General features: G+C 45.7%; 3 pseudogenes; all 3 read left to right on the forward strand.

The window, feature by feature from the left end:
• Nucleotides 1–200: 200 nt before the first annotated feature.
• On the forward strand, nt 201–1,456 carry LOC110308708 (keratin, type I cytoskeletal 18 pseudogene; annotated as a pseudogene).
• A 4,736-nt stretch (nt 1,457–6,192) lies between these two features.
• On the forward strand, nt 6,193–8,783 carry LOC147000846 (pre-mRNA-splicing factor SYF1 pseudogene; annotated as a pseudogene).
• Nucleotides 8,784–8,896: 113 nt separating this feature from the next.
• LOC147000847 (eukaryotic initiation factor 4A-III pseudogene) lies at nt 8,897–10,132 on the forward strand (annotated as a pseudogene).
• The last annotated feature ends 385 nt before the right edge of the window (nt 10,133–10,517 follow it).

The following is a 10,517-nucleotide window of genomic DNA, read 5'->3' on the forward strand; positions in this document are numbered from 1 at the left end:
AATTAACTTACTAGTTCAAGAACAACAAAGATTCCTATTAATTCTTTTCAGCCAAGAAATAAAGACACTTCAGTCCTTAGCATCTAATATTTCATTTTCCAGGGAAGCAAAATTGTTCATAGAAGGATGGATAAAAATCAATAGAAAAGGCGGTGGAACTCCTGTCCTGTTCTCTCGCTTCACTATCCTCTCCAGATAAAATGAGTTTCACCACCTGCTCCACCACCTTCTCCACCAACTACTGGTCCCTGGCACCAACTACCAGTCCCTGGGCTCTGTGCCGACTCCCAGCCGGCCTGCCAGCGGGGTAGCCAGCGTCTATGCAGGTGCTGGGGGCTCCGGGTTCCGGATATTCGTGTCCTACTCCATCAGGGTGGCTCTGTGGGGTCCGCAGGCCTGGCAGAAATAGGTGGAACCCAGACCTAGAAGGAGACCATGCAAGACCTGAACGACTGCCTGGCCAGCTACGTAGACAAGATGCAGACCCTGGAGACTGAGAACAGGAGACTGGAGAGCAAAATCCGGGAACATCTGGAGAAGAAGGGGCCCCAAGTCGTCAGAGACTGGGGCCACTACTTCAAGACCATTGAAGACCTGAGGGCCCAGATCTTTGTGAATTCTGTGGACAATGCTCGCATCGTCCTGCAGATTGACAAAGCCCGCCTTGCCGCTGATGACTTTAGAGTCAAGTATAAGAAAGAACTGGCCATGTGCCAGTCTGTGGAGAGCAACATCCATGGAGTCCTCAAGGTGGTAGGTGACACCAATATCACAAGACTGCATCTGGAGATAGAAATTGAGGCGCTCAAATAGGAACTTCTGTTCATGAAGAAGAATCATGAGTAGGAAGTCCAAGGTCTGGAAGCCCAGATTGCCAGTTCTGGGTTGACTGTGGAAGTGGATGCCCCCAAATCTCAGGACCTCAGCAAGATCATGGTGGACATTCGTGCCCAGTATGAGCCGCTGGCAAGTACTGGTCTCAACAGATTGAGAGAGTACTAAAGTTGTCACCACCAAGTCTGCTAAAACCAGAGACGCTGAGACCATGCTCACGGAGCTGAGATGAACCCTCCAGAACTTGGAAATTGACCTGGACTCCATGAAAAACCAGAACATCAACTTGGAGAACAGCCTCGGGGATGTGGAAGCCCTATACAAGGCACAGATAGAGCAGCTCAATGGGGTCCTTTGCATCTGGAATCAGAGCTGGCACAAACTCGGGCAGAGGGGCAGCGCCAGACCCAGAAATATGAAGCCCTGTTGAACATCAAGGTGAAGCTTGAGGCAGAGATTGCCACCTACTGTCACTTGCTGGAGGATGGAGATTTCAGTCTCAACGATGCCCTGGACTCTAGCAACTCACTCCATGCAAACTGTGCAGAAAACAACTACCCGTAAGATCATGGATGGCAAAGTAGTGTCCAAGACTAATGACACCAGAATTCTGAGGCACTGAGGCAGAGAAAGAGGGAACCCCTGGGGACTGAGGGATCAATAAAAGTTGAGAGCTCACTGGAAAAAAAAAGATCAATAGAAAAAAAAAATAAAATAAACCTTAACAAACCAAACACAAAACAGTAACAAGTCAAATAGCTATACAAAACCAAACTTAAAAGTCAGGGAGAGAGGCAGAGGCAGGTGGATTTCTGAGTTCTAGGCCAGCCTGGTCTACAGAGTGAGCTCCAGGACAGCCAGAGCTATACAGAGAAACCCTGTCTCAAAAACCAAAAAAAAAAAAAAAAAAAAAAAAAAGTCAGGGAGAGGGAGAGAAGAAGTAAAATTCAAATTTTCCTCAGTGTTTTTGAGTGTTATTTCAAGTATTTTGATACTGTCTTCTGTAGATGTCAGCATGAGGAGTCATTTTTTTATGCTTTCTATTTTATAGTTTCCAAAAAAATTGCTTGTTTTTTAAAAGAAAATTCCACAGTAATATAAGCAAATTAATTTTCCAAAACATACTGCAGTTCTATAGAAGAATGAACAAATCTACTTATCCTCTTAATTATTTCTTTTATAAAAAGTGTTTAGTATTAACCTTCTGTCACCTTCAGAAGAATAGATAGTTTAAATACTTCAGCCTAAACCTTCTCTGAACTCACACAGCTATATGTTGATGCAAACCAACTGAATGAGGGAAAGGCAGATGGTGATTGATTCTGTACTTAGTACATAGATTGGAACAGTGGGTGAAGCCAAGTTTTCATTTGAAGCAAGCCTTCTCTCCAAAATACCACTGCTTTAATCATTTGTTACTCTTTTCTGAAGTCACAGTAATCCGTTTAATACATTATAACTATTTTGCATTGATCAAAGCATATGTTCTTTGTAAAATATTCCCATATTTTGATGAAAGAGAAGTACCCTGTGTGGCATGGACACATAAATCTATAAATTCATGCTTGGAACAAATATGAAGGTTATCTGGTGACCTATTGATAATAAATAAAATATCCCCTGGAAGCTATGGGTTCCTTAGATATTTAATTACTGTCTTAGGTAGATGGAATGCCATCGTGAATCATTTTCTAAGTGACATATCAAGATGCTTTATATGCAAAAAATCAAGTTGTACAGAAACCCAAGCTGATTGAGGCCAATGTACTTCTAAACCCCACAGCTATCGACACTTGGACGTGCACACTGAGCTTTGCGTAAGCTCCGTTCACCTTCCCCTGGCTTGAGCTACCTCAGTCACTAAGAGCATCATGGGTACCTATGGTCTCAGTGGGGGAATAAGTGACTAATGAGACAGAAAATCTGGTTCAGGAAATTACTAAAAAAATTAATAATTAACAATTTTTTCAGATACATTGTTGAGAAACCTGAGATTTCTTACAAAACAATACAGAAGTACAAAGACTTTAAAGTTAAGATTGAAAAGGTCCTACCAATAAAAAAGGTAGCTCGAATAAATAATCTCTTCCAACAAAAAGCAACAGAAATACTAACAAAAGAAAATCAATCCAATTTTTTACTATGAAAATTAATCAAAACTGGGGTGATCTAAAAAGAGTTAATTTGGAAAAACCCAACACTGAGAATTGCTTCATTATTTCTCCCACATTTATCAGTTTGGCAACAGCCTCCAATTCTAGCAAATCCCAATCATAATGAAAACTAACAGCTTGGCCACCAGTCAACAGGAGTGTACAGGTTTGGAACTCCTCACAGCCCGGTTCTCAGAGAAGGGTTACGACTTGATCTGCCTGGTAATCCCTATATGCCTTTCATGCCTTTCACCTGTGTTTCTCATTGACGTGAAAGCGTACAGCTGAGTTTACATGACTGTCAACAACCCTCTAGTTTGCATAGTGCCAACAGCTTTTTCTTCAGGAACAATTGCTGAAAATCGCCAGGTATAAATACCAAATGGTTCTGTTAACTGAACAATGATTAACAACTAGGGCACACAACAGTCTTACAAAGGAAATTTGTTGGAGGATCAAGTGTTAAGAATCACTGTTGAGTGCTAAACTCTAAATAGGACATCAATATCACCTGCTCTAGCTTGCTCAGGGATCATGAAGGAAGAGGAAGCAGAAAAAAATGTAAAATATGTAGCAGAGAATAAATGCAAGACAGGGCAGATGGCACTGATGTTTGCAGTCTCTTCTGTGGATATCCTTCCTTGAGTTCCGGGCAGTTCAGGAGGGGAAATGCCCCCAAGGAACTGTTAAGTTTTGGTTAAACATTCATAATTTACCTATGGCCAATTGGAACCATTGTCATTTTCTTAATTGAGCAACACCAAAATATACAGCTGAACCTGATCTTCGGTGGGCCTGGATTGCTTTTTAAAAATGCATAGTGTGTGTATGTGTATATATGTTCACGTGTGGGCTCACATACATGGTTGCATACATTCGTATGGAGGCCTGTCTTAAACTGAGTGTCTCTGTTCTCTGCCTTATATGTTGAGGCAGCATGCTGATTGGGATTTTTTTTTTCTGCCAATTTGACACAATCTGGAGTCCTCTGGGAAGGGAAAAGTCAACTGAGAAAACACTACTATCAGACTTGCCTGTAGGTAAGCCTGTGGTATATTTATTTGATTCATAATTGATGCAGAAGGGCCCTTCCCACTGTGAGTGGTGCCACCCCTGTTATAATGTATTGGACTGAACAAGAAAGCAGACTGAGCAAGTCATGGAGAACAAGCCAGTAGGCATCATTCCTTCATGGCCTCTGCTTCAGTTCCTGACTCCAGGTTCTTGCCTTTGGGTACTGTCTTGGTTTCCCAGAACGATGGACTATATAAACTGTAATGCAATAAATATTTCTTTACCACAAAAAAAAAGAAAAAAAAAAGAATGGAAAATATGGAAAATAAGGGAGACTGTGAATTGTTATCTTCTAGACATAACACAAAGTACAGTCATGATCATTCAGCAACTGTGACTACCTGCAACAGGCCTATGTAAAACTGGGCCCATCAAAAGGCAATAGTGTGTCATGGAGAAGAAGCCCTATCTCTCCCTGCTAAATTAATAACTACTGTTGGATTATGGGTGGAAGACTGTTAGGGAAGATATTATCTTCAGCTATGTGTCCACTGTTGAGTCCACCAGGATCCAGCAAATAGTTCCAAACCCACGATCATATAGATGACCCCTGTTATCTCCATAAGTCACAAATCAAATCAAAACAAAACAAAAGAACAAGAAATGACAAACTGAGGGGAAAAGGACAGACATGGGCAAAGAGTGTTTCAGGTGTTCATGGAGAGAGGGTGAGAATAATCAGAATGTACTCTACACATATATGAAATTATCAAAATTTGAACGTTTTCAATGAAATGTTCAAAACGTAACACTGAGCAGTATGGTGTCTTTATGGAACTATGAAATTCTCTAATATATCTGGAAGATTGGGACAGCATTACACAATTGCCTAAGTAAGCAGTGAATTAGTGTGCCAATGTGTACACAAGCTAAAGTTAGAAACTTCCCCTTTAGGTATCACGTTTCTTTTGCTATTTAATATATTTTAAGTGAAATATTATTACATCATATATCTTCTTCCCTTTCCTCCCTCAAACCATTCCTATGTCTGTTCCATGTCTCTCTCCATCTCTCTCTCTCTCTCTCTCTCTCTCTCCATCTCTCTCTCTCCATATCTCTCTCTCTCTCTCTCTCTCTCTCTCTCTCTCTCTCTAATAGATGGCCTCTTTTTTGTTTTGTTACATACATAGAGTGAACAAGAGACTCACAAATATACAAATACAACCTCCTACATCTGTTTTTTCTAGTTCCAATAACAATGAAGGAAAATATTTGAAATAAATGAAATGAAAAGTGTAATAACAAAGGAATATACTAGAGTAGAAATGGCTAAGGCATGTGGGCAATAGGAAAATTACAAAAAAAATTCTACTTAATTCTAATTACTTAAATGTAAATAAATTAGATCATCCAACTAAAGCACAGACAGGTAGAATTTTTTTTCTAAAAAGCTATATGTTGTTTACAAGAGATAGAATTTATATTCAACAAAGTTAAGAACAAAAGAGTCTGAACAAACAAGTAAAGTGTTCAAATGAAAGCAAGAATTAATTGCCCCCCCTCCCATAAGTACTTCTCCTTTTGCTTGTATTGCCCTACCCCTCCCACTGATAAGTATCTGTACTTCCCCTTTTGCTTGTGCATTTAAGCCTTGGACCTTTTTCAATAGATTTGGGGCTTTGATACATTCCAGAACGGTTTCCGTGTCGTTATTCGTACAAAGCCCTTGTCTCTCTCTACCACCCATTTGGTTCTTAGGAGGAGGTCCCCTCGAGACCCTCGAATAACTGGACCTGCTGGACGGGTCAGGAGTTCAAGGTAATCCAGGATTAAAGGTGTGGTGGAACACACCTTTAATCTGGGCTACACCTTTTATCTGGGATTAAAGGTGTGATGGAACACACCTTTAATCTGGGCTACACCTTCTGCTGGAGACAATATAAGGACGTTGGAAGAAGGGAATCTTGCTCTGTTCCTTTGCCTGCTTGCTGTGTGAGACTGAGTAACTACTAGATCCTTGGACTTCTATTCACAGCTGCGACTGAACCATTGTTGGGAATTGGGCTGCAGACTGTAAGTCATCAAGAAATTCTTTTACTATATAGAGACTATCCATAAGTTCTGTGACTCTAGAGACCCCTGACTAATACAGAGGGGAAGAATCAGGTACCAGAGAGCCAGGAAGGTGGTGGTGATGGCGCGAGTTCCGCGTCCCAAGCGGCCAGACCTTGTTTTTGAGGAAGAGGACCTTCCCTATGAGGAAGAAATCATGAGGAACCAGTTCTCCGTCAAATGCTGGCTCCGCTACATCGAGTTCAAACAGGGGGCCCCCAAGCCCCGACTCAACCAGTTGTATGAGCGGGCACTCAAACTGCTTCCCTGCAGCTACAAACTCTGGTACCGCTATCTGAAGGCACGCCGGGCACAGGTGAAACATCGCTGTGTGACTGACCCTGCCTATGAAGATGTCAACAACTGCCATGAGAGGGCCTTTGTGTTCATGCACAAGATGCCACGCCTGTGGTTAGACTACTGCCAGTTTCTCATGGACCAGGGAAGGGTAACACAAACCCGCCGCACCTTTGACCGTGCCCTCAGGGCACTGCCCATCACACAACACTCTCGCATCTGGCCCCTGTATCTGCGTTTCCTGCGCTCCTACCCACTGCCTGAGACTGCTGTGCGAGGCTACCGTCGCTTCCTCAAGCTGAGTCCTGAGAGCGCTGAGGAATACATCGAGTATCTCAAATCCAGTGACCGGCTAGACGAGGCTGCACAGCGCCTGGCCACCGTGGTGAATGATGAGCGCTTTGTATCCAAGGCTGGTAAATCCAACTACCAGCTGTGGCACGAGCTGTGTGACCTTATCTCCCAGAATCCAGACAAGGTACAGTCTCTCAATGTGGATGCCATAATCCGTGGTGGGCTCACCCGTTTCACTGACCAGCTGGGCAAGCTGTGGTGCTCTCTGGCAGACTACTATATCCGCAGTGGCCACTTCGAAAAGGCTCGGGATGTGTATGAGGAGGCCATTCGCACGGTGATGACCGTGCGGGACTTCACCCAGGTGTTCGACAGCTACGCCCAGTTTGAGGAGAGCATGATTGCAGCGAAGATGGAGACTGCCTCTGAACTGGGGCGTGAGGAGGAGGACGATGTGGACCTAGAGCTGCGCCTGGCCCGCTTCGAACAGCTCATCAGCAGACGGCCCCTGCTTCTCAATAGCGTCCTTCTGCGCCAGAACCCACACCACGTCCACGAGTGGCACAAGCGTGTAGCCCTCCATCAGGGCCGCCCTCGGGAGATTATCAACACATACACAGAGGCTGTGCAAACAGTAGACCCCTTCAAAGCCACAGGCAAGCCCCACACACTGTGGGTTGCATTCGCCAAGTTTTACGAAGACAATGGACAGCTGGATGATGCTCGTGTCATCCTAGAGAAGGCCACCAAGGTGAACTTCAAGCAGGTGGATGACCTGGCAAGTGTGTGGTGCCAGTGTGGGGAGCTGGAGCTCAGGCACGAGAATTACGACGAGGCCTTAAAGCTGCTTCGGAAAGCCACGGCTTTGCTGCTTCGGAAAGCCACGGCTTTGCCTGCCCGCCGAGCTGAGTACTTTGATGGTTCAGAACCTGTGCAGCACCGTGTATATAAGTCACTGAAGGTGTGGTCCATGCTTGCTGACTTGGAGGAAAGCCTGGGCACTTTCCAGTCAACCAAGGCAGTGTATGACCGAATCCTGGACCTGCGCATAGCCACACCACAGATCGTTATTAACTATGCCATGTTCCTGGAGGAGCACAAGTACTTTGAGGAGAGCTTCAAGGCATATGAGCGTGGCATCTCACTGTTCAAGTGGCCCAATGTTTCAGACATCTGGAGCACCTACCTGACCAAATTCATCTCGCGCTATGGGGGCCGAAAGCTGGAGCGTGCACGGGATCTCTTTGAGCAGGCACTCGATGGCTGCCCACCAAAATATGCCAAGACTTTATACCTGCTCTACGCACAGCTGGAGGAGGAATGGGGCCTTGCCCGCCATGCCATGGCTGTGTATGACCGTGCGACCAGGGCAGTGGAGCCAGCACAGCAGTACGACATGTTTAACATCTACATCAAGCGGGCTGCTGAGATCTATGGCGTCACCCACACTCGTGCCATCTACCAGAAGGCCATTGAGGTGCTGTCTGATGAGCATGCCCGTGAGATGTGCCTGCGGTTTGCAGACTTGGAGTGCAAGCTCGGTGAAATCGACCGCGCCCGGGCCATCTACAGCTTCTGCTCCCAGATCTGTGATCCCCGGACAACTGGGGCATTCTGGCAAACATGGAAGGACTTTGAGGTCCGGCACGGCAATGAGGATACCATCAGGGAGATGCTGAGGATACGGCGGAGTGTGCAGGCCACATACAATACTCAGGTCAACTTCATGGATTCACAGATGCTCAAGGTGTCTGGCAGTGCCACAGGCAACATGTCTGACCTGGCTCCTGGGCAGAGCGGCATGGATGACATGAAGTTGCTGGAACAGAGAGCAGAACAGCTGGCAGCTGAGGCAGAGCGGGACCAGCCCCCCAAGGCCCAGAGCAAGATCTTCTTTGTGAGGAGTGATGCATCCAGGGAGGAATTTGCAGAGCTGGCTCAGCAGGCCAACCCTGAGGAGATCCAGCTGGGCGAGGATGAGGACGAGGACGAGATGGACCTGGAGCCCAATGAAGTCCGACTGGAACAGCAGAGTGTACCAGCTGCTGTGTTCGGGAGCCTAAAGGAAGACTGACCCCCTCCACACTTTTTTCCTCCATCCTCCCTCCCCCATAACTACCCTTCTAATACAGCCCCTCTTTGTACATCAAAAAAAAAATTTTTTTTTCAGGTCTTTCAGCGGAATCGGGATCATGGCAGCCACGGCCAAGATGGCGATGTCTGGCTGGGTGTGGAAGAGGCTGCTCAAAGAGGAGGACATGACCAAAGTGGAGTTCGAGACGAGCTAGGAGGTGGATGTGACCCCCACGTTCGACACCATGGGCCTGCTAGAGGACCTGCTGCGCGGCATCTACGCCTACGGTTTTGAAAAACCTTCAGCGATCCAGCAGCGTGCTATCAAGCAGATCATTAAAGGGAGAGATGTCATTGCACAGTCTCAGTCTGGCACAGGCAAGACGGCCACCTTCAGTATCTCAGTGCTGCAGTGCTTGGATATCCAGGTTCGAGAAACCCAAGCTTTGATTCTGGCTCCAACCAGAGAGTTAGCGGTGCAGATTCAGAAGGGTCTGCTCGCTCTGGGGGATTACATGAACGTGCAGTGCCATGCCTGCATTGGGGGCACCAGTGTCAGGGAGGACATCCGGAAGCTGGATTACGGGCAGCATGTGGTGGCAGGCACGCCGGGACGCGTCTTTGATCTGATCTGCTGGAGAAGTTTACGAACACGGGCTATCAAGATGCTGGTTTTGGATGAGGCTGATGAAATGTTGAAGAAAGGTTTCAAGGAGCAGATCTATGATGTGTACAGGTATTTGCCACCAGCCACACAGGTCGTTCTCATCAGTGCCACACTGCCTCATGAGATCCTGAAGATGACCAACAAGTTCATGACCGACCCCATCCGCACCCTGGTGAAGCGTGATGAGTTGACTCTGGGAGGCATCAAACAGTTCTTTGTGGCCGTGGGAAGAGAGGAATGGAAGTTTGATACTCTATGTGATCTCTACGACTCGCTGACCGTCACCCAGGCCGTCATCTTCTGCAACACCAAGAGGAAGGTTGACTGGCTGACAGAGAAAATGAGAGAAGCCAATTTCACTGTGTCATCCATGCATGGAGACATGCCCCAGAAAGAACGAGAGTCTATCATGAAGGAGTTCCGGTCAGGTGCCAGCCGGGTGCTCATCTCCACAGACGTCTGGCCTCGGGGCCTGAATGTCCCTCAGGTGTCCCTCATCATTAACCATGACCTGCCCAACAACAGAGAACTGTACATTCACAGAACTGGAGGATTGGGTCGGTATGGACGAAAAGGTGTGGCCATCGATTTTGTGAAGAATGATGACATCCGGATTCTCAAGGACATCGAGCAGTACTACTGCACCCTGATAGACGAGATGCCCATGAACCTGGCTGACCTCATCTGAAGCTGGTGCTGGTCCACCGAGATCCTGTTTGGAAACAGAAGCTTCTATTTAATGGTGTTGATTGATATGAACTGTCTTCTCGGAGCCCCTCCGCCATCTTTTCTAATGCACGTGTAAATAACCCAATGCTTAACCTTTCACATTAAACGTGGACATTTTACTGTGAAAAAAAAAAAAAGAAAGAAAGCAAGAATTAGAGATCTTTATTTTAGAAGTTTGAAAAAAAATTCAAAATGCTATGGATCAAAAAAAGAATGTTTTGAGCATTGACAGAATGCCAAAAAGTGGTAAAGTAGAATATCCCACAACAAACTAATACACACACACACACACACACATATATATATATATATATATATATATGCAAAAAAATTATTTTCAGTGT

The sequence above is a fragment of the Mus caroli genome, unplaced genomic scaffold, assembly GCF_978045245.1.
Source record: "Mus caroli unplaced genomic scaffold, Mus_caroli_1 scaffold_15, whole genome shotgun sequence".
Lineage (NCBI taxonomy): Eukaryota > Metazoa > Chordata > Mammalia > Rodentia > Muridae > Mus > Mus caroli.